Below are 23,615 nucleotides of genomic sequence, written 5' to 3'. Positions count from 1 at the left end.
TCTTTGCAACCTCATGTACTGTAGTCCCCCAGGCTACTCAGTCCATGGGGATTCTCCAGGCAAGAATACTGGAGTGGGTTACCATGCCCTCCTCCAGGGGATCTTCCCAACCCAGGGATCGAACCCAGGTCTCCTGCATTGCAGGCAGATTCTTTACTATCTGAGCCACCAGGGAAGCCCTGGCAAGGTATGAGTGATTTACCCTCTTTAAGAAATACTGAAAGCATCTCTATAATGGAGCCTAACATAAAAGTTGGTCGTAGCAATGACTTTAAGAAACTCCTAAATGATTTCATCCAGTTGGCATTATTACAAGGGTATGTGCAAGTTATGTTTAAGAATAACCCTTTTCCACAAAGTGAACTATTTTTTGAACTGAAGATTGCATGTAAATTATAATTATCTGAAAAGGCTGTATAGGCCCCTTTGAGATAGGGATGATATTTATTCTAAACCTAATTGTCTTTAAGTGGGGATCATAAAAATCATTCTATAATATTACCATAAAATTTTATGATTGGAATAACCAGAAGACAAGCCATAGACTGGGAGAAATTATTTGCAAAAGACACATTTCATGAAAGACTGTTATCCAAAACATAAAAAATACTCTTTAAAATCAATAATAAAATACACAACCCAATTAAAAAATGACCAATACATCTGAATCAATGCCTCATGAAAAAAGACATACAGATTGAAAACAGGCATGTGAAGATGTTCAACATATGTTGTTAGGAAATTCAAATTAAAACAATGAAATGCCACTACAGACATAGTAGAATGGTAAAAATGCAAAATGTTAAAAACACCAAATGTTGGCTAGAGTATAGAGCAACAGGAATTCTCATTCACTGTTGGTGAAAATGCAAAATGGTATAGCCACTTTGGAAGACAATTTGCCAGTTTCTTACAAAGCTAAATACAGTCTTATTGTAAGATCCAACAACCAAACACCTTAATATTTACTTAGTTCATTTCAGTTCAGTTGCTTCGTTATTTTCAACTCTTTGCAACCCCATGGACTGCAGCACACCAGGCCTCCTTGTCCATCACCAACTGTCAAAGCTTGCTCAAACTCATGTGCATTGATAAGGTGATGCCATCCAACCATCTCATTCTCTGTCGTCCCCTTCTCCTCCTGCCATCAATCTTTACCAGCAATTTCCCCCCAAGATATTAACCTAAATTATATGAAAACCTATGTCCATATAAAAACCTGGACACAGCAATTTAAAGCAACTTCACTTACAATTGCCAAAACTAAGAAGTAACCAATACCTTCTTCAGTAAGTGAATAGGTAAAATAACTGTGGTATATTCATAGAATAGAATATTTTTCAACACTAAAAATAAATAGCTATCAAGACATGAAACGACTGGCAGGAATCTTAAAAACAAATTATTAAATGAAGGAAGACAAATTGACAAGGCTACCTAATATATTATTCCAACTACATAACACTCTGGAAAAGCCCGAACTTTAGAGAGAGTTAAAATATCAGTAAGGAATAAACAGGTGGAACACAGAAAAAAATTTATAGCTGTGAAACTATTCTATATACATTAATGGTGGATATATGTCATTAAACATTTGTCAAAAGCCATGGAATGTACAATTTACGGTAAACTATTGAGTTAGGATGGTAATGGTCTGTCAATGTAGGTTTATCGCTTGTAACAAATGTAGCACTCTTGTGAAAGAGATGTAGTACTTTGGCATTTAGGCTTTTCCATAACATCTTAGGAAAAAACCTGAATGACCTTTTTGGCCAATCCAATAGATAGTAGGAGACCTTGTGGGTTTAGAGGGGCAGAGCACATGTAGAAACTATCTGTACTGTCCTCTCATTTTGCAGAGAATATAAATATTTTTTAAAAAAACAATATCATATTAAAAAAACTTAAATGAGAAAATTATATCAAGAATTTAGCACCATGTCTGGTGCCTAGTGTGTACTCAGTAGCAATTGCTTTGACTCATCAATAATGTTGAATCCCAAATACCTAGAGGAGAGTCTGACATATAATAAATAGGTGCTTGGAAAATAATTTGGCTAAATGAATGAATAAAACATCTATTCTTCCAGCTATGTAATGTAAAAAGAAAGAAAATGAAATAAAGTCTATCATCATTATAATACAAACTAGTAAATTATCTATGATTTCAAATGTGTGCTGTCCAAAAAATAATCAACCAAAGTTACACATTGCTGATAACTACATTCTTTTCTTTTAATCGGCAGATTTTTTTTTCCTCCTAACAATACAAGGTGAAAGACATAAAAAGCATACATTCACTTGTGACCACGGGCTTGCACCACTGCAACAAATCAATGAAAGGGAATCATCTTTCTGTGGCAGTGGTTGCTGCAATATGCTTTAAAGTAAAGCAAACTACAAACCTTTCACAAAGCCCTTAATTAGGCAGTGCAGCATAATATAGTAGGACACTTATCCTTGACCTAAAGAGAAGATGGGACCCGAAAGCCCTTACATATTTAATCCAGGCAAGAAGAACTCTTTTACTTTTATCCTTAATTTCATTTGGAACCTTGCCAAATTATTTGCTTCCAGAATACTTCCAGCCAGCAATGTGTTTTTTTGTGTGTGTGTGTGTGTGAGATCACATCAAATTCTCTACATGTTACAGGTGCTATGTTTTTATTGATATTTAGTGACCATAATGGGCTTCCCTGGTGGCTCAGTAGTAAAGTACCCATCTGACAATGCTGGGTTTGATCCCTGGGTTGGAAAGATTCATGGAGAAGGAAATGGCAACCCACTCCAGTGCTCTTGCCTGGGAAATCCCATGGACAGACGAGTCTGAAGAGCTACAGTCCATGGGGCTGCAAAAGAGACATGACTCGGCAATTAAACAATGACTGTAATATCCACATTATTTAAAGGAAACATTTAATAACCAAGGCAATGAATGAATCTGGTCCCAAGTGCTTTTTTAAACAGTTCAATTAAATTAAAACTATGGATATTTGTCTTTCATTTGTTTAGCCTGTTAGGTGCTAACAATATATGCACACTTCAAAAAAATTCACCTAATTAATAGCCAGTGAAAGGAGAATGAGAGCAGACAGTTTACAGAAGTACCTGGGTACAACAACCTAAATATTTTGAAGTTTATCAAGTCAAACTGGAAGATGCTGGAGGGTTTAGAGTGAAGGAATGACATGGTTTGATTCATTTATTAATAGAATAATTTTGTCTCTGGAGAACAGTCAATAGGAGACAAGGATAGAATCAAATTTGCTAGCAATGAGACAAGTTAAAAATTTCTTTCAGTACCCAAGCATGAGGTTATGGTGTCCTGGATGACTGGACAATTGAGATGGTGAGGATGGTGGAGTCTTAAATATAGTTTATTTTGCAGTACCTTTCAAATTCTTGCTTTGGGTTGTGCTTGGGATGTGGGATGTAGAAAAGAGAGGCCAACATGACTATGTAACTCTTGACATGTTCTATGTTTTCTGAAACTGGTAGTTGTTCTAATATGATCATTTACATGACCATCCTAAGAAGCTGAAATTTCTCATTTTACCTAAGAAATGAAAAATAACATTTTATTGGGATCTTGAAAGAGTTTACAAGTTTTGGGCTTCTTCACACCTTGAGGCATGTAATAAAGCAATTTCTACTGCCTTACCAACATCTATTCAAACATACACATAGATTATGTGTAGAAAATTAAGTATTTTAGAAAAAAATCAAACAATGTCATAGACTTTACCATCCTTTCCATTATAATAAATTTGGAAATAGAATTGGAAAGTTCTATTTTTCCAATTCTGGGATTCAGTGCCTTGTCATCATTATGTGTCATATTTAAATAGTGACTTTAAATAACTAAGAATTTTAAAGGCTTCATGGGCAGCTTCATAGGAACATGATGTTTATTCAGCTAATTATCTAGCAATTCTGTTGCTGAAGAATCACCACATAAACTTCCCCAAGGAAATATAGCTCTCTACATTAAAAGGAAAAAGCCAGACACTAATATTAAAGGTTTCCTCTATGTGGGAGCCTTAAGCATAAAATGTATGCTATATACTTTCAAAGGGAGAATACTTGGATGATTAGTAAATAATCCAGAGGGACCTGTGACTTTCTCACTTCTACACACATCATTTTCTAATTAAGACTATTTTCACATAAACAAACAAATCGCTAGTCCAGGTTCAATGCATGATACAAGATGCTTGCGGTTGGTGCACTCGGCTGACCCAGAGGGATGGTATGGCGAGGGAGGTGGGTGAGGGGTTCAGGATGGGGAACACGTGTACACCTGTGGCAGATTCATCCTGATGTATGGCAAAACCAATACAATATTGTAAAGTAATTAGCCTCCAATTAAAATAAATACATCAATATTAAAAAAAGACTTTTCACATAAATAAAAGTAATTCTATAAAAATACTATCCAATAACCTGAAACTAGTATTTTTAAACTCTTACTTCAAATGAATTACACTGTTTACTTTAAAAACTGATACACTGTACTGTTGCCTCTCATTCTTTTTCAAATGCTTTTCAAATAATGTTTTAATGCTTCAGTCTCAAAGCAATTTTATTTTCTATGGACAAATAATGGCTACCATTTAACAAATGATATTAAGCTGTGTTATCATTGGCAATACAGAATACTTATTCTACCTCTACAGAATACTTAATATATGCTTTATTTGTTCACATTGTCTTTCCAGCACCTCAAGTTCCATGAAAACATGGAAAATGTAACTAAGTTTGTCACTATTCATCTAGGATATTGCACATAACACAAGGCACGAAACAGGATTTCAAGAAGAGGAGTGATATATGGTTACACTTTAATCATCTAAGGAAAAAAAGGGGGGGACAAAGAAGGGAGGAAAAGAGAGAGGGAAGGAGGAAGTGAGGGAGATAAGAAGTCAAGGAGAGGCAGAAGATTCTGTGGAAACTGGGAGATTTGAAGGTTTGCTTCAGCTTGGTTTTAGAAAAATATGTATGTGCATATGTGTGTGAATGTACACACTATATGATATGATTAAGCATTATATATACACACATGTGTAACACATCTATGAAATATAATACCTATGATTATTGATCTAATTTAAACACTATCAATGTCTGATTTTACAAAAGTAGTCAAATGCCGCCATTGTACATAAGAAATTACATTAACAGCATTCTTCTATTTAATAATAAAGAAATGGAATATCCTGAAAATTTCATATAGTTATGAAATATCTTCAGAGACTGGGAAGGCAAGGTCTGCTTTAGTATTTACATACATTATCACTGAACTTCCGATGTAGAGGATCATAACAAACCTATTATCTAATTATTATGAAAACTCTATGTGTAGTAGAAAAAGACAATTGTTCAAATATACACTTTAGGGAGTTAAATTGGAAACTGCAGTTGCATTTCTTGAAGGAATGCAATCATCATCATTTTATTGGTACCACATTACTGCTACAATAGCAATAGGCTTCTTTTTTAGAGAAAACATTCTGTGCTATAAACAAGCAATAAAGTATAAAAAAGCCATCAACGATATAAGAGCCAACTTTTGTTACGGTATTTCTTATTATTTTACACCACATGAAGTAATAATATTTCTACTTCTAATAAAATATCGAGTAGTATCAGAATGAAAAGGCTAGAAAAACACTTTCAATCACCACTTCAAGAGATTCTATAGTCCATACAAAGTAAGATTCCTAATAAAACAAAATAAAATGTCTAAAATGACTAGATATTTTCCTGTTTTAGAATTACATGAATTAATCCACAGATGGGATTGGATCAAGACATCAAAACCACTCGGATCTTGGTGTCTTACATATGACGCTTATCTAAGACTAACTTGGCTCCTGGTTTATGTATACATGTTTTATCCCTCTCTAGACTGTAGAGTGTTAAGACCAGACTTTTAGTTGTGTTTCTTTTTTTTCTCAGTAATGTGGTTATTATAAGCATCAATAAATGTCATCACTTTAGTTGAGGCAACAGCCAGATTTATTTTCCCTTTATTTATGAGCTTATTTAAACATATTTTGTGTATATGCAATTCCTGTAATTCCCATCTAATTTGGCAATATAGAAATAGAAAAACTTGATTTGACATTAAACAGAAACTAGCACATGTGTTTATATGCATGTGGATGTTATAACTAGCAATTTTATGATAATCAAAAGCTCAAAATTGAAATTAAATATTGGCATGGGTTGATATCATTAGACCATTTCACCCTTACCATTTCTTCTGTACTCAACAATGTCATGGAATAGAAATATTATTTTTAAATAGGATTAACTAATTATGCTGAACAACATATAAAATAAAATACAATCAATAAAGAAATATCTATATATGAATTTGCTAGGTATATTAATAAACTTAATTTACAATAATACTTAGTAAAGACATATATAATTCAATGTAAACAAAAAAAGTGACATCACCCCAATTACATAACCTTAAGATAGAAATTCCACCCAGACTGATAGTAACAATTATCCACTTAACTTCTTTAGTGGTCTTCTCAAAGGCAGTTCAAACATAAGCCAAACCTAATTATACTTCCAAACCTAAAAAATTTCTACTCCAGCCTCATCTATTAATAAGAAATGTCATCATCAAATCAATTTGCTTACATAAAAAAAGGGCATTATAAATGATCTCCCTCTTCTTCCTTTTTCATATTCAAATGATCACTAAGACAAACTTTATTTTTTGTGTATTCATTGGAAAAAGTGCCATAATAATGAGATTTTCACAGCACTGTAAATATTAAGCAAGAATATTTGATACCTAGCATTGTTTTCTAATAGTTTTGATTAACAGTGTAACATCTGATTGAATTCATACTCTAAATGTCAAAAGCAAAGTTCAAAGTCATTTTTTTAAAAACTAGTGTGGTAACTGAATTTGGGTCATTTTAAAGGTAAAGCTTTAGAAACTCAGAAAATTTGGTTTTTTAAACAGATACTATGTCACACATTTCAGTTCAAAAGAGCTTTTATCTGCATGAGATTACATTAAGTACAATTAGTTTTAGTAGAATCTTTATATGGATACAAACATTTAGACATATGTAAGAAAAGGCACAATATGCATTTAAGAAGAAATTCTACAAATTATAGAGTCTCCTAAATTTTAAAGATGTAAGTCTTAACCATTAGCATATTTAGTAATTATTATTGATAGTAATAGCCATCAATGAGCTTAATAATTGCTGCTGAGGTGTAATTATTGATACAAACATACTAGAATCTTTTTCTAAATGATGCTGCTGCCGCTGCTGCTAAGTCGCTTTAGTCATGTCCGAATCCATGCGAACCCATAGACGGCAGCCCATGAGGCTCCGCTGTACCTGGGATTCTCCAAGCAAGAATACTGGAGTGGGTTGCCATTTCCTTCTCCAGTGCGTAAAAGTGAAGTTGCTCAGTCGTGTCCAAGTCTTAGCGACCCCATGGACTGCAGCCTACCAGGCCCCTCCGTCCATGGGATTTTCCAGGCAAGAGTACTGGAGTCAGGTACCATTGCCTTCTCTGTTCTAAATGATGAAATAAGGATAATTTACTTCTAATATTTCTTCTGCCTTTAAGCATTGCCTCTTTTGCCATATACTAACTTTATTTACGAACTAAGCTAGAATTCAGTGCTCATAATAAACAAGATTTGACATATCTGCAATTAGATAAGCTATTTTTTCCATTTTAATCTTAATACAAGGGTTTTTAATTTAAGCACTGGAAGCTAAAGGGAACCCTATAAGGTCTGTCAATTTCATCCACAAAGCTCTTCTATCAGATAGTTCTATCAAAAGTTAGACAATTCATTTAACTAGGAAAAGAACTGATCAGTAGAAAAACAGATTGCATCCTTAATGCATGGACAGATCATTGGATTACTGCTAATCTATTATTAGTCAAGCAGAATCTCCTTTTGAAGGAGCCTTGCAGTCCATGTCATAAACTGATTAAAAGTCAGTGAACAAGTACCTTCTACCTTTGTTGTATATTAATGAGAAATATTTTATCCCAGAAAGCTTTTTGAACTAGTAATTTTTAGCTTCCTGAAACTAGGGCATATTGGAGCCGTGTAAGCACAAAATAAGTTTCCCAGTTGTTAATATAAAAAATACATTTTAAAATTGATTTAAATTAGAATTTTCTTTTTTATGTTGTATTGTTAGCCTTTCTACTCAAAATTCTTAAACCTGAGCATGTAATGCAATAGTATCACTTGTCTCTTCATGTGTGAATATTTGCTTGTACTAAGCCAAACTAGACAAAGAAAAGGGCATTGCGTGTGTGTTTGTGGAGGGGGAGGGGCACAAAAGAAAATAATTATGCAAAAACTGACAACTATGAGAATAGTGTTCTTACTCAAAAAGATGAATAGCCAACTTTCTGTTATGGATAAAAGCCTTAGGGTGGGTTATTTAAAAACTGCAATTAATCGATAGCCTGAGAAGCAAGATACAGATATGTTCAGTACTACTGTTTCTACTCAATTTGTTTGAGCTGTATACATTTACAAAACAGTTGCTAAATAAGATCATATTAGAGTAGAACATTTTTAGAGGCGATAAAAGATTATTTTCATTCAGTATTAAAAACATATAAAATGTTTACTGTGTTAGAACACAAAAGAAGTGAAACGAACATTGATCGATTTCTTACTATGTCCTTATTTTCTGACACATATGAGATCCTAAACTAAGATCATGGCATCTGGTCCCATCACTTCATGGGAAATAGATGGGGAAACAGTAGAAACAGTGTCAGACTTTATTTTTTGGGGCTCCAAAATCACTGCAGATGGTGACTGCAGCCATGAAATTAAAAGACGCTTACTCCTTGGAAGAAAAGTTATGACCAACCTAGATAGTATATTCAAAAGCAGAGACATTACTTTGCCAACTAAAGTCCGTCTAGTCAAGGCTATGGTTTTCCCTGTGGTCATGTATGGATGTGAGAGTTGGACTGTGAAGAAGGCTGAGTGCCGAAGAATTGATGCTTTTGAAGTGTGGTGTTGGAGAAGACTCTTGAGAGTCCCTTGGACTGCCAGGAGATCCAACCAGCCCATTCTGAAGGAGATCAGCCCTGGGATTTATTTGGAAGGAATGATGCTAAAGCTGAAGCTCCAGTACTTTGGCCACCTCATGCAAAGAGTTGACTCATGGAAAAAACTCTGATGCTGGGAGGGATCGGGGGCAGGAGGAGAAGGGGAAGGCCGAGGATGAGATGGCTGGATGGCATCACAGACTCGATGGACGTGAGTCTGAGTGAACTCCGGGAGCTGGTGATGGACAGGGAGGCCTGGCGTGCTGCGATTCATGGGGTAGCAAAGAGTCAGACACAACTGAGCAACTGAACTGAACTGAACTGAAATATTCAGCAGAAAACACTGAGATTACATGAAGTGAAATATCTCACGCAGAATTTCCTCAGATACTGGACGGAGCAAGGGTTCAAACCTGCTTACTCAAGATCCATGAGTAAGCTCTGGGAGTTGGTGATGGACAGGGAAGCCTGGAGTGCTGCAGTCCGTACAGTCACAAAGAGTCAGACACGACTGAGCGACTGAACTAAACTGAACTGAAGGTCCATTCTCTTACAGCAACAAACCCAAATCTCAAATATGAAACACCCCACAATGTCTGATATTTTCCAGATATTAAAGATATTGGTACAAAAGTAAATTCTTCAAATGGCTGATTTTTCAATGATGTATTTCTTTCACAGTAGTGAAGTAAACTAGGAACTAACTATGCCTGCCGTAATTCCAGGCAGCATACTCTGAACATTTGGTTAGTAATTTCATTGAAAGGATAAAGCATATTTCAAATGTTTATTTTTTTAATTGTTTTAATAACCAAAGAATGGATATAAACTCCAAAAAGAGGAAGAGGAAAAATGTGAAAGAACCCAGTTATTCAACTTCTCGACTTTTAAAGAGGCAGATGCTGTCATATACAAAAATAGACAAATAAATAAAATGTCAATGAGTTGGCATAACTTGTCTGGAATTGACTTTTTCAACAGCTATTTACATGTCAAATATGTTTATTTCTTGACACAAAAATTCTTCATCTAGGCATTTATACCTATGAAATAAATATGTATGGGGCTGAAGTTCTATTCATAGCATCAAACAAAGAAAAACAATCAAGTGTCATTGGTACCGGATTAGCTAATTAAAATATTGATCCTTTATAAGATGGTATATTGTTCAACCATTAAAAAGGATATTTATTGATACATGAATACATCTATGGCCCACTGTAAAATTATAAAAGCTGTTTCCAAAACAAACAGTTCATAAATTATGGCCCCACTTGTATAATCTATCTTTCATAGAGAGAATGTTCACCTTCTAAAATATTTCTTCTCTCTGGTGGGTGTTTGTGTGATTTCTACTTTCTTCTTTTAAAAGTTAAAATTTTAAAGTTGCACACAGTTCAATTTTATTTAAAAAAAAATGTCAGCAGTTAAAAACAATAACCAGATGTTACTACTGTTCCTCCTTCTACTGATACTAGTAATAATGGAATGTGGATTTTAAATCATTGATCTTGTATTTAATCAGTTGGCAACTTTTGTTAATCATTCTCTTTAAATCTTATTTTTTGGCTTATACTATTCTACCTAAGGTCTTTATTTTATTTCAGCTACACAGTAGCAGCAGTCCTTCAATTCCACAACTAGTTTCTTTCATCTTCCATGAATTCAATATGTAGCCATTCTAAAAGCAAGAAATGGTTGAGAAAATACCATAAGAATTTCAGAATGATCTAACTAGAATGTTAAAAATGATATCATATTCCTCTCTCATCTTTTTTCCTTGTTCTTCTCCCTTTCCATGGATATACTGTTGGATATGAATCATAGACAAAGGCCTGGTTATAGGTTGTTTGAACTACTGATAAACATTTTTATTAATCTTCTTTAAAAATAAGCAAAACCCATAATTTCTTTAAACACATTTCAAGTTTACTCCTAAAGTACAAACACACTGGAATACAAATACTGGAATAGCCTGGCCTCTAAGATTATGATCTGATTCATTATAGCTTTATTTTCTTTTCACTCCCTTTTCTCCATGTGCTTCATTAGTAACTGATGAATCACAATGGTAAATACCAACTCTACTTCTCTAACTTCTGAATTTTCTTATGTTGATTCCTCAGGCAGCAAAATCTTCTTTAAAAATTTCCACCTCTGTCAAAGCTCCAAATATTTCTACCCTCTATCCAAATTCTATTATCTTCCTAAACCTTCTGAGAGTCTTATATACATGATTAGCATCTCTCAGCCTCACTTTCCAGTCAGATATTTTATTTTTCTTAAAGAACAGTCTTAATAAAGTATCAGATATGAATACTGTGACCAGAGCCAGAAATATCTGCTCTCCTTCACTCACTGGTTTTCATAAATGTCATGGGACAATGTATATTCACACATTTCATAGACTATACACTGGTACTAAATGTAAGAGATTATTATTTTAATTATATGTAAATTACTTTCTACTTACAAAGTGGTTCTATCCTTAAATGTGAATTCATTAAATAGCCCAAGGATTTTAAGAAATGATCAACTGCTAACAGCCAAGGCCAAATGACCTAAGCAAAAGCTGGAAAATGTTTGTTACAGTTCAGTTTGTAGTATCTGGTAAATCCTGGCAATGCTTAGAGAGCTGGTTACCAAATATGAGCATGCTTCTGAATCCTTTGTGATGCTTACCAAAATGTGCATTTCCAGCATATCAGTCAGAATCATTTATTCAGATGTCTGTGGGGTAGGAAAGGGAAGTGACAATCTGCATTTTGTGAAGTATTCCCACCTGATTTTGAGTGAGTGGTCTGGGGGTAGTCCCACTTTGTAAAGCATTCTCTCAACAATGGGACACTCATAAGTGTTTCTAAATAAAGATTTATAGCCTACGGAGATTACTAGAATAGCTTGTAGTTAAATAAAATTCTTATGAAAATGGGACAACTATTGTTCACTTTCCAGTTCAAAATCAGAGCTAGAATTTTAGGTTCTCAAACTCAAATAATCGTTTGCTTTGTCAAAGTTAAAACAAAATAACCTCCATATATCTTTTGAATAAGCCCTGAGGTCTCATGCATGGAAAGCGGAAGAAGCTCTTAAGAACTAATTATAATGATGACCCTGTATGCAAGACAGCAAAAAAGACACAGATGTGTATAACGGACTTTTGGACTCAGAGGGAGAGGAAGAGGGTGGGATGATTTGGGAGAATGGTATTCTAACATATATACTATCGTGTAAGAATCGAATCGCCAGTCTATGTCTGACGCAGGATACAGCATGCTTGGGGCTGGTGCATGGGGATGACCCAGAGAGATGTTATGGGGAGGGAGGTGGGCGGGGGGTTCATGTTTGGGAATGCATGTAAGAATTAAAGATTTTAAAATTAAAAAAATAAATAAATAAATAAAGATTATTGTGAAAAGTGAAAAAAAAAAGAACTAATTATAAGCACAACTGATAAAAGGAAATGAATTCCAGTGTCATTTTTTTTCTTATGCAACACTATTGAATAACCATCTGGACCCGACAATTTATTTCCTGAATATCTTCAGTAAGACTTCACATTTCCTTTCCAGAAATAAAAAAAGAAAAATAAAAAACAGTTTGAAAGGATTTTGCTTATTAGTGGAATTTTTTGCTAATTGCAGTCTTCAAAGTCTAAATTAAGTCTGATTTGGTTACCCTGAGACACACAATATCAGAGTATATTGTATTAATCCTTAAATGCCTTCTTAATTACTACTGCCTTTTTAGGACATAGTTTATCTGTTTTTTCCTCTAAATGATTCCAATTAAGTTTTGATTGGCCTTTTTTTTCCCCCATCCTCTGAAATTATAAACTAAATCTTATCTTCTTTTCACTTAATAGATTTGTTCATTCAGCATAAAGAGAAATTCAGTTGTCCTAATCATTTAAACCATAAACTTGCCCCTGGAAATTGTTAACACTCTAAAGGTATTTGTACCTATTTGTTTTTACTGTTATTATTTTTAAGCTGTTAATCAGTTCTTCTGATTCTTTCTTCTTAGACCTCTATTGTTTTATAGATTCATGACACCATTGTCAATAATGGGTCTTTCAAATTGCCTTTAATTTCTCTTGCACTCCCAGCTCAATATTTTTAACAAGAGCCTTCTTTGTGAGGCAATATCTCTTTGGGGACTAACTCTAAATTTAAGTCTTAAATGACATTTTCATTTGTGTATTTCTTTTAAATTAACTCTTGACTAGCTGTTGTAATGAAAAATAATAGTGAAACAGCGAATTAATAGCCATTTTGTCTTCCCTGTTTGCTCCAATGACAACAAAGAGTAATTCTAACTTCCCGTCACTGAAATGGACAAGGAACACAGCCAAGAGAGATTCTACTAGTACAACAGAAACACCCCCTGCTCCTGATTATGGATTATGTAGTTGCTTCTGGACTACATAAGGAAATCTGTTTTCTATTCCTAATGAGTTGATGTTATAAAAAGAAGACCCAAAAGATCAAAGTGGGCATCTAATAGAGTTCTTAGAATCATAAGTGAGTGCTTTAAATTAAATAACAGATGATTAGCTAGCATTTTTACAACACCATTTTCAACAAACTTTGAAAATTGATGTAAATCTAATGTTTTTGGAGTAACAAAAAATTGAGTTTTATTCTAAAAATGAGCTTTAACTTATAAAAACATGATCTTTATCAAATTGTCTGAAAATAAATTGTTTTAACATTTCAAATATATAAACTGATGTATTTATTGCATGCTTTTGAGAATTAAAACTCTAAAATTTCATAGGAATTTGGTCAATTTCAATATTACATTATTCTCCTTTATATACTTTTAGGTCAGAATTGTCCATAGAAAATATTGAACCAGAAAATAACTTGATGATAAGACACTATAAAATCAGAGTAGCTGAGAGAAAAGAGACTCACTGTCGCCACAAATTTGCTCACATGAAACATCCAAACTAAAGGAGACTATGATTAGGGAGTTTTTATGAAATTTGATGGGAAGAATAAAAATTGCCATAGTACGTTAAACCATCAAGACTTGTCGGGGATACATTTGTGAAGATGAGCAAATCTTTCCTGTAACTGCTGTAAAAATTGATCACTGTAGGGGAAAGAAGATACTGATATTAAGAAGCATAGAGAATAAACAAGAAGAATATTATTTATTTCAATATATGTAAATGAAAGAAAGCAGATATAATTTTACATGTTTCCATAATATAACTGCAATATAATTTCTAGAGAATAGTTGTAACAAATACAAAAAGATATGATCATTAGTAAGTTTCACCATCTGGAAAAAGCCTATTTTTCAGTAAAGTGAAAAAAATTGGTAGATTATTTACAAAGAACAAAAAATAAAATATCATATAGGTGAACTGTTAAAATTAAAGTATTAGCTACATTTAGATATTGGTTATTTGTGCCTACTGGTATTTTAAGAACTTTTTGAAATATTAACTAGTTAATATTCCAAAGTATCTTATAAAGAATACACTATTATTATTCTTCTTTTACATATGGTTTTTAGAAACAGAGAAGTTAAGTAACTTGTCCGATATCACATAAATAATAAATGGCAGAGATAAAATTCTTTAACCCATTATTATTCCTAGAGCTCATGGATCTGAATCATTATAATTAGCTAAACAAAATGAGGTCTCACAAAATGAAGCCAAAAATATATTTTAAAACTTTGCTTATCAGTCTCCTCTCAGACTTCAGTTTAGTCTCTATAGAGATACTGAGAGAAAAAAGTTTTTAGTCATTCAATTTCACTAGTGACAAAACAGGTTTCAAAAGATTTAGCAATCCTAAAGAGCTAGTAAATGTAGTCTACAGGCTTTCCTGGTGGCTCAGCAGTAAAGAATCCAGCTCCAAAGCGGGAGGCCTGGGCTCAGTCCTTGGTGGGGCAGATTCTCGAGAGAACGAAATGATAAACCACTCCGGTATTCTTGCTTGGGAAATCTCATGGACAGAGGAGCCTGGTGGGTTACAGTCGATGGGGTTGCAAACAGTTGGACACGACTGAGCAAACACATGCACACCTCTGGAGTAAACAGGTTTACAAAATACAGATTTGGAAACATACAAGCAACAACAAATGCCTCAAACTATTGCCAGATAGCAGCAGGTACAGCACCCACACAAAAAAACCCAATCTACTGAGTGGATGATGCCATCCTCTGTCATCCCCTTATCTGCCTGCCCTCAATCTTTCCCAGCATCAGAGTCTTTTCCAGTGAGTCGGCTCTTTGCATCAGGTGACCAGAGTATTGGAGCTTCAGTTTCAGCATCAGTCCTTCCAGTGAATATTCAGGGTTGATTTCCTTTAGGATTGACAGGTTTGATCGCCTTGCAGTTAAATGTGCTCTCAAAAGTCTTCTTCAACACCACAGTTCAAAAGCATCAATACTTTGGTGCTCAGCCTTCTTTATGATCCAACTCTCACATGCATACATGACTGTGGAAAATCCATAGCTTTGACTAGACAGATCTTTGCTGGCAAAGTAATGTCTCTGATTTTTCATATGCTGTCTAGGTTGGTCATAGCTTTTCTTTCAAGGAGCAAGTGTCTTTTAATTTCATGGCTGCAATCACCATTTTCAGTGATTTTGGAACCCAAGAAAATAGTCTGTCACTGTTTCCATTGTTTCCCCCTGTATTTGCCATGAAGTGCTGGAACCAGATGTCATGATCTTCGTTTTTTATTTTTTAATGTTGAGCTTTAAGCCAACTTTTTCATTTTCCTTTTTCACTTTCATCAAGAGGCTCTTCAGTTATTCTTCACTTTCTGCCATAGGGTGCTATCATCTACATATCTGATATTTCTCCCGGCAATCTTGATTCCTGCTTGTGCTTCATCCAGCCCAGCATTTCGCATGTTGTACTCTGCATGTAAGTTAAATAAGCAGGGTGACAGTATACAGCCTTAATGAACTCCTTTCCCAGTCTGGAACCAGTCTGTTGTTCTATGTCAGGTTCTAACTGCTGCTTCTTGACCAGCATACAGATTTCTCAGGAGGCAGGTCAGGTTGTCTGGTATTCCCATCTCTTGAAGAATTTTCCACAGCTTGTTGTGATCCACACAGTTGAAGGCTTTGGCATAGTCAATAAAGCAGAAATAGATGTTTTTCTGGAATTCTGTTGGTTTTTCTATGATCTAACAGAGATTGGCAACTTGATCTCTGGTTCCTCTGCCTTTTCGAAATCCAGCTTCAACATCGGGAATTTCTTTGTTCATGTATTATCGAAGCTTCACTTAGAGAATTTTGAGCATTACTCTGCTAGTATGTGAGATTGAGTGCAATTGTGTGGTAGTTTGAACATTCTTTGGTATTGCCCTTCTTTGGTATTCAGAGAAAAATGACCTTTTCCAGTCTTTTGGCCAGTGTTGAATTTTCCAAATTTACTGGCATACTGAGTGCAGCACTTCAACAGCATCATCTTTTAGGACTTGAAATAACTCACCTGGAATTTCATCACCTCCACTAGTTTTGTGTGTAGTCATGTTTCCTAAGGCCCAGTTGACTTCAGGCTCAAGGTGGTCTGGCTCTGGTGCTTGATCATACCATCATAGTTTCTGGGTCATTAAGATTAAGATATCTAATAAAAATCATGGCAAACATCATAGTTAATGGGAAAATAACATCATAGTTAATGGGAAAATGCTAGACGCATTTTCAATGATTTGCCAACCATGGTGGTTACTCAGGTTCACATCTCTCCATATGTCTTCTAAAAAAACTTACAGAACAATAAGCAGGAAAATAACCCCCAAACTCCCACAACATAAGTGCTCTCAGCACAACAATACAGTCTCCAATTTTAAAACAACTCTCTCTCTATATATATGTATATATATAAATTTCTAGACAGAAAGAGAATGTTACCCTATGTGAAAATACTACACACACACACAAACACACAGAGTTCCTGATAGAGGAGTGCTGATACTAGCAAACAAAATTGTTACTCATTTGCTCAGTCATGTCTGACTCTTTGCAACCCCATGAATTGCAGCACTCCAGGCTTCCCTGTCCTTCACCATCTCCAGGAGCTTGTTCAAACTCATGCCCATTGAATCGGTGATGATATCCAATCATCTCATTCTCCGTTGTCCCCTTGTCTTCCTGCCTTCAGTCTTTCCCAGCATCAGGATCTTTTCCAAAGAGTTGGCTCTTTGCATCAGGTGGCTGAAGTATTAGAGCTTCAGCTTTAGCATCAGTCCTTCCAATGAATATTCAGTATTGATTTCTTGTAGGATTGACTGATTTGATCTTGCAGTCCAATGGACTCTCAAGAGTCTTCTCCAATACCACAGTTTGAAAGCATCAATTCTTTGGTGCTCAGCCTTCTTTATGGTACAACTCTCACATCCAAACATAACTACTGGAAAAACCATAGCTTTGACTATACATACCTTTGTCAGCAAATTACTGTCTCTGCTTTTTAACATGCTGTCTAGGTTTGTCATAGCTTTTCTTCCAAGGAGTCCCTGGACCCCTGCAGTGAAAGCGCAGAGTTCTAACCACTGGACCATCAGGGAATTTCCAGCAAGCAAATTAAAGAATACATAATATTAGCAGAGAAACTTTAAAGCTTACACTGAGACATATAGGCAAAAGGAACAGATATCTTAATTCAGTGGTGAAGAGGAGAAATAAACAAAGGGGAAAACTGATTCCTTAATGAAAAAATGAATTAAACAAAAATCAGAACGTAAGCATGCCTCCTTGTCTCTTTCTCTCTCATCCCTCCTTTCCCTCTGTCCTCTTTATTCTGCCACTACAGACACATTTATAAGCACAAACATTTTGCTATATAAAAGAGGGACACTTGATTTAGGAATCTTGTAATGTACAGATACATTAATAATATGAAAGACAAAGAGTCTGTGTGTGTGTATATATATATAAACTTCTGAATATATACGTATATATATATATACACATACACACACTATCCAAAGAAGAAACAAACTGTAAAAGGCATTAAAAATAGAGACCATGTGCAACCTGATGGAAGTATATACCAGTTAGGAATTAATCTTACTGAAAAATAATAATTATATCAATCAGTCCTGCATATTTAGGTAATAATTTTCAGAGGAACGCAATAGGCAACATCACAGCACGACATCAGCAAATTTCAAATCTGGAACTTCTATGCGTTAGACACTCAGTGTAGACCAGTGCAAGCCAGATGAATGTCCTGGAATCTCCATTCTTATAATGAGCAGAATACAGGTAAAAAAAAGTGAGGAAAGGAAGTATCATAATTGTGAGGACTTGATCTGCCAATTCAATTGAGTTTCAGTACAAACTTGAAGACATTTTGATTAAAAACAAAATGAATATGTGAAAAACATTTATTTCTGCTGATCTTTCTAGAAATCCAGAGAGTCTGTCAATAACTTTCAGAATAAATAACAGCACACAGAAGCAAAAGTGTGTTTACTCAAGTAGAAAAATTGATTAAAGATATGCAAAATCTGTCACAAGAACATCTAAATACATCTCTTGCTTTTGAATAAAAAATAATCTGTTTATTCCTGTTGAGAACAATATTTTAAAAATAATACTTCCCTTTCAAATTTTTCAAGATAAATATGGTATCAGGGAAACAACGAATACTGCTAAGACTTGCTTGCATTTGACAGTTATATGTCTCATAATAGCTTCTCAATCTTACAAAGATATTTTATTTCAAGCAATCCTGTCAAGGTAATTTTTCATCTCAACTATTTTTCCACTTAAAATGATAAAAAGCCTTTATCTTCTGTAATCTATGAAAGGATAAATAAATTTTCTTATTTGAAAGATTGGAATGTTTCAAAGCTGAGACTGTAAAGTATCTAATTCACATTTAAATATAGTGCTTCGGAAATTCGAATATGAACATAAAAGCTCATTTCTGTATCATTCATACATCAATTCCAAGATTATACAGTTCCAGTTCTCAGAAACTGCTAGAATTGCTAGTACTTAAAAAAATTATATGCATATGTTATTTTTATATAATATATAACTGAATCACTTTGTTGTATACCTGAAATTAAACACTGTAAATGTCATTCTTCAATTAAAAAAATTACAACACAAATTGCTTTATTCCAATCATGTGAACCTCAGTGAGAAATAATTTTATATTTAGTTTCCAAAGCAGTAAATTCAATAATAATGATAATAACATTTTAGCATGTATTTGTATAAGTGATATGAAGAGGTAGTTCTTTTTTCTCCAGGTTTATTGATATAAAATTGACATACAGCCCTGTTAGTTCAAGGTGTGCAGCAAAAATGATTTGACTTACATATGTCATGAAATGATCAAAGTTTAGTGAACATCCATTATCTCACATAGGTATAAAGAAATAAATTTTGTTGTGATGAGAACTTTTAAGATCTACTCTTAACAACTTTCACATGTAACATACAGTAGTGTTAATTATATTTATCATGTTGTGCACTACATCCCTAGTACTTTATAACTGATGTTTGCACCTTCTGACCACATTCATAGAATTCCTCCTTCCCCCACAACCCACCAGTTAATCACAAATCTAATTTCTATGAAGTAAAACTGACGTACAATACTCTATCAGTTCCTGTTATACAATATAGTAATTTGATATTTCTATATATTTCAAAATGATCACAGTAAGTCTAGATACCATTTGTCACCATGCAAAATGTTACATACTTATTGATTGTATTCACTATACTGTATATTTAAAACCCATGACATTTATTTTGCAACTGGAATTTTGACCTCTTAATCTCCCTCACCTGTTACTCTTCTTCTTTTACCCTGTCCCTCTATGGAAACCAAGGATACGTTTTCTGTATTAATAACTCAATTTCTGTTTTGTTGTGTTCATTCCTTTGTTTTTTCATATTCCACATATAAGTGAAATAATTCTTAAAATCTGTCCTTTCATGTCTCATTTTACTTAGCATAATACCCTCTATATCCATCCATGCTGCATGCTAACGGCAGGGTTTCTTTTTACGAATGATTAATATTCCATTGTATATATATACTCAACCTTCTTTATCCATTAATTATTATTAGTTGCTTCCATAACTTGGCTACTGTAAACAACACTGCAATGAACAAGTCTTTTCAAATTAGCATTTTTTTTACTACTTTTAATTTATATTTTCCTTTAACAATGAGACTTTTCATTTCATACTTTTCACATTTCTAGTTGTGACCTCTTCTACTTTGAGAATTCCCTTCAACAATTATCGTAAAGCTGATTTCATGGTTTTGAACTCTTAACCTTTGTTTGCCTGTGAAACTTTTGATTTTTCCTTCAAATCTGAATGATTGCCTTGCTATTAAAGCCTAACATTCTGTGGCCCATTTCCCCAGGGAAGGACTCTTGGGATAGGACTAGGAAAATTTGCCCAACAACAACTGTTGGGAACCACTATTTGATCGAATTAGAATAGATATTTCAAAATAAATATATGTTCAGTTCAGTTCAGTTCAGTCACTCAGTCGTGTCCGACTCTTTGCGACCCCATGAATCGCAGCACGCCAGGCCTCCCTGTCCATCACCATTTCCCAGAGTTCACTCAAACTCATGTCCATCGAGTTGGTGATGCCATCCAGCCATCTCATTTTCTGTTGTCCCCTTTTCCTCCTGCCCCCAATCCCTCCCAGCATCAGAGTCTTTTCCAATGTGTCAACTCTTCACATGAGGTGGCCAAAGTTCTGGAGTTTCAGCTTTAGAATCATTCCTTCCAAAGAACACCCAGGGTTGATCTCCTTTAGAATGGACTGGTTGGATCTCCTTGCAGTGCAAAGGACTCTCAAGAGTCTTCTCTAACACCACAGTTCAAAAGCATCAATTCTTCAGCGCTCAGCCTTCTTCTCAGTCCAACTCTCACATCCATTTATGACCACTGGAAAAACCATAGCCTTGACTAGATGGACCTTTGTCGGCAAAGTAATTTCTCTACTTTTTAATATGCTATCTAGGTTAGTCATAATTTTTCTTCCAAGGAGTAAGTGTCTTTTAATTTCATGGCTGCAGTCACCATCTGCAGTGATTTTGGAGCCCCCCAAAATAAAATCTGACACTGTTTCTACTGTTTCCCCATCTATTTCCCATGAAGTGATGGGGCCAGATGCCATGATCTTCATTTTCTGAATGTTGAGCTTTAAGCCAACTTTTTCACTCTCCACTTTCACTTTCATCAAGAGGCTTTTTAGTTCCTCTCCACTTTCTGCCATAACAGAGCAAAAAATATAGTCTAATGATAGAAAGAATGATCAAAGCTGATTTTTCCACTTAATTGAATCTGTAATATATTTAATTTATGTAATAAATACATTTATATTTTCAGTGTCTTATAGTGAAACACAATGTTCTTTCTGTAGTGTGATTCTAGGGTGTGGAGTCCTATTTCCTTGGTTAACAAATTGTTTGCTTCAACAGCTCTATGTTCTTATACAGCACTGAACCACCATCTCAGCTGAAGATATTAAAATATCTGAACAGGTATGTGCACTTTAGTTTTTTCCCCTGGCATTATTGATGTTCTAGTCTTTAACAGCCTGGGTAAATACTGTTACCCAGTATTAACTGGATAAATCTGAATTTATAAATCTGAATAATATCAAAACAGATGGTACATAAAGATAGGATCTCAATACATAACCCTACTGGAAGCAATATTACCTAAACCCAGCATGCCCACCACATGTTGACCCTCTTGCCTCCCTGTGTGACCTTTTTTTATACTTTGATATCTCTTTTAATCCTAATACCTGAAAAGAAACAAACACCATATGAGGTTGGGAAAGATTACTTTCCCTCTCCTTGCATTTTGTATCTCCTTGTGGAAAATTAATCTATTTCATGTTATCCCTGTACAACAAGTAAGTCATTTTAATAACAGAAAAGTGAATGTTGAGTTTAGCAATTGCTTTAATTAAAAGATGATCACCAGAGGGTTGATTTCCTACCTGGCTGTTGACTTACAAACAGAAAATAATTGGCACAGAAAAACCAGCATGAGGGACGCCACTCAGGACACAGAAACTATTGACAATTAGAAAGTAAAATAGAGTAAAACAGAGTAAAATAATTTACATTTATATAGGGGATTCTCTATTTATGTCTATTTCCAGCTATTAGAATTCTATAGCTTAGAAAAGACATCACCTTGAACTTTCTTTCTTGTCATTGTCCATTCTCTTTCTTTGACAATTGATGAGCTTGACAATCTCATTAAACTGCCAAATACATAATTTGCAGAGGTTCTAACTTAGGGTTCCCTGGTGTCTCAGAGGTTAAAGCGTCTGCCTGCAATGCGGGAAACCTGGGTTCAATCCCTGGGTTGGGAAGATCCCCTAGAGAAGGAAATGGCAACCCACTCCAGTATTCTTGCCTGGAGAATCCCATGGACAGAGGAGCCTGGTGGGCTACAGTCCACAGGGTCACAAACAGTCGGACACGACTGAGCGACTTCACTTTCACTTTCTAACTTGCACTCCCCTGGATAAGAGCAAAGAAGTGGTTTAACACAAACCTGGCACAGAGCTTAATGAAAAACTTGTTTTATAAGGCAGGTTACTGGCCTGTCACCCTCTTTGAAGTTTGCACTGGCTTGAGGTAAAACTGTGAAATTAAAAGATGGAGACAGGATTAGATGATCTTTCAAGGCTCCTCTGAACTGTTTCTCTAGTCTTATTGTTGTACTGGATCCTCTTCCCTCTACTCCTAATGATACATATTTTTTTTCCTAATGACTTTCCCTGGTGTCTCTCTATGTACTGAGAATGATCACATTTTCTAATGATCACAGTTAACTAATGATTTAGGATCTGTATTTAGGAGATTTTCAAGGTTTATTTCTATAGAACAAGAATAAAATATGTGTTTTAAAGTTTCTGTTATTTCTTTATTTCTGGTGGGGGTAATTGATCAATACAAGTAGATGTGAGAAGGTGAAAGTAAACCTTAAAGAGGATTCAGGCAAAAACAAACAAACAAACAAAAGACGGGGAAATGTTTACTGCCTTCGGAGTTGACCCATGGAAGTGCTTGGGGAGAGAAAATCTCACTGACCAGGCACTGTTGCAGAACCCTGGAATATGCTTGGGAACTAAGACATTGTCTGGAAGCCATTTGGCCTTCCTTTGAACAAGAACTTTTCTCTCTGGCACTCAAAATCTTCGTAGTAAACTACTGAAAATACATAACTTAGCAGACTGTTCAGCATGAATACTGCTGATCAGTTCTACAACTTTTTACCTAGTCCCACAGAAGCTCCAGACCTCCTAGTTTTGTAAAGAGACTGATCTTCATCTCTAGTTAGGTGGTGGTGGGGAAGGTCCCTGGAAGTAATTTTGACAAACAAGATATGGACACCCATTATTGACAGTCTCATTCCTCTGTGTAGCCAGATCAACAAAGATTTATTGATAGAATGTAAAGTCGCAACATTTCTTAAGACAAGGGACTTCAAAGAAATATAATTATCTGAATGCCAATATCTTCCAAGCTAAAGTCTTGAACCCCAC

Source organism: Budorcas taxicolor, chromosome 8 (genome assembly GCF_023091745.1).
Source record: "Budorcas taxicolor isolate Tak-1 chromosome 8, Takin1.1, whole genome shotgun sequence".
Lineage (NCBI taxonomy): Eukaryota > Metazoa > Chordata > Mammalia > Artiodactyla > Bovidae > Budorcas > Budorcas taxicolor.
Note: the sequence above shows the minus strand (reverse complement) of the source record.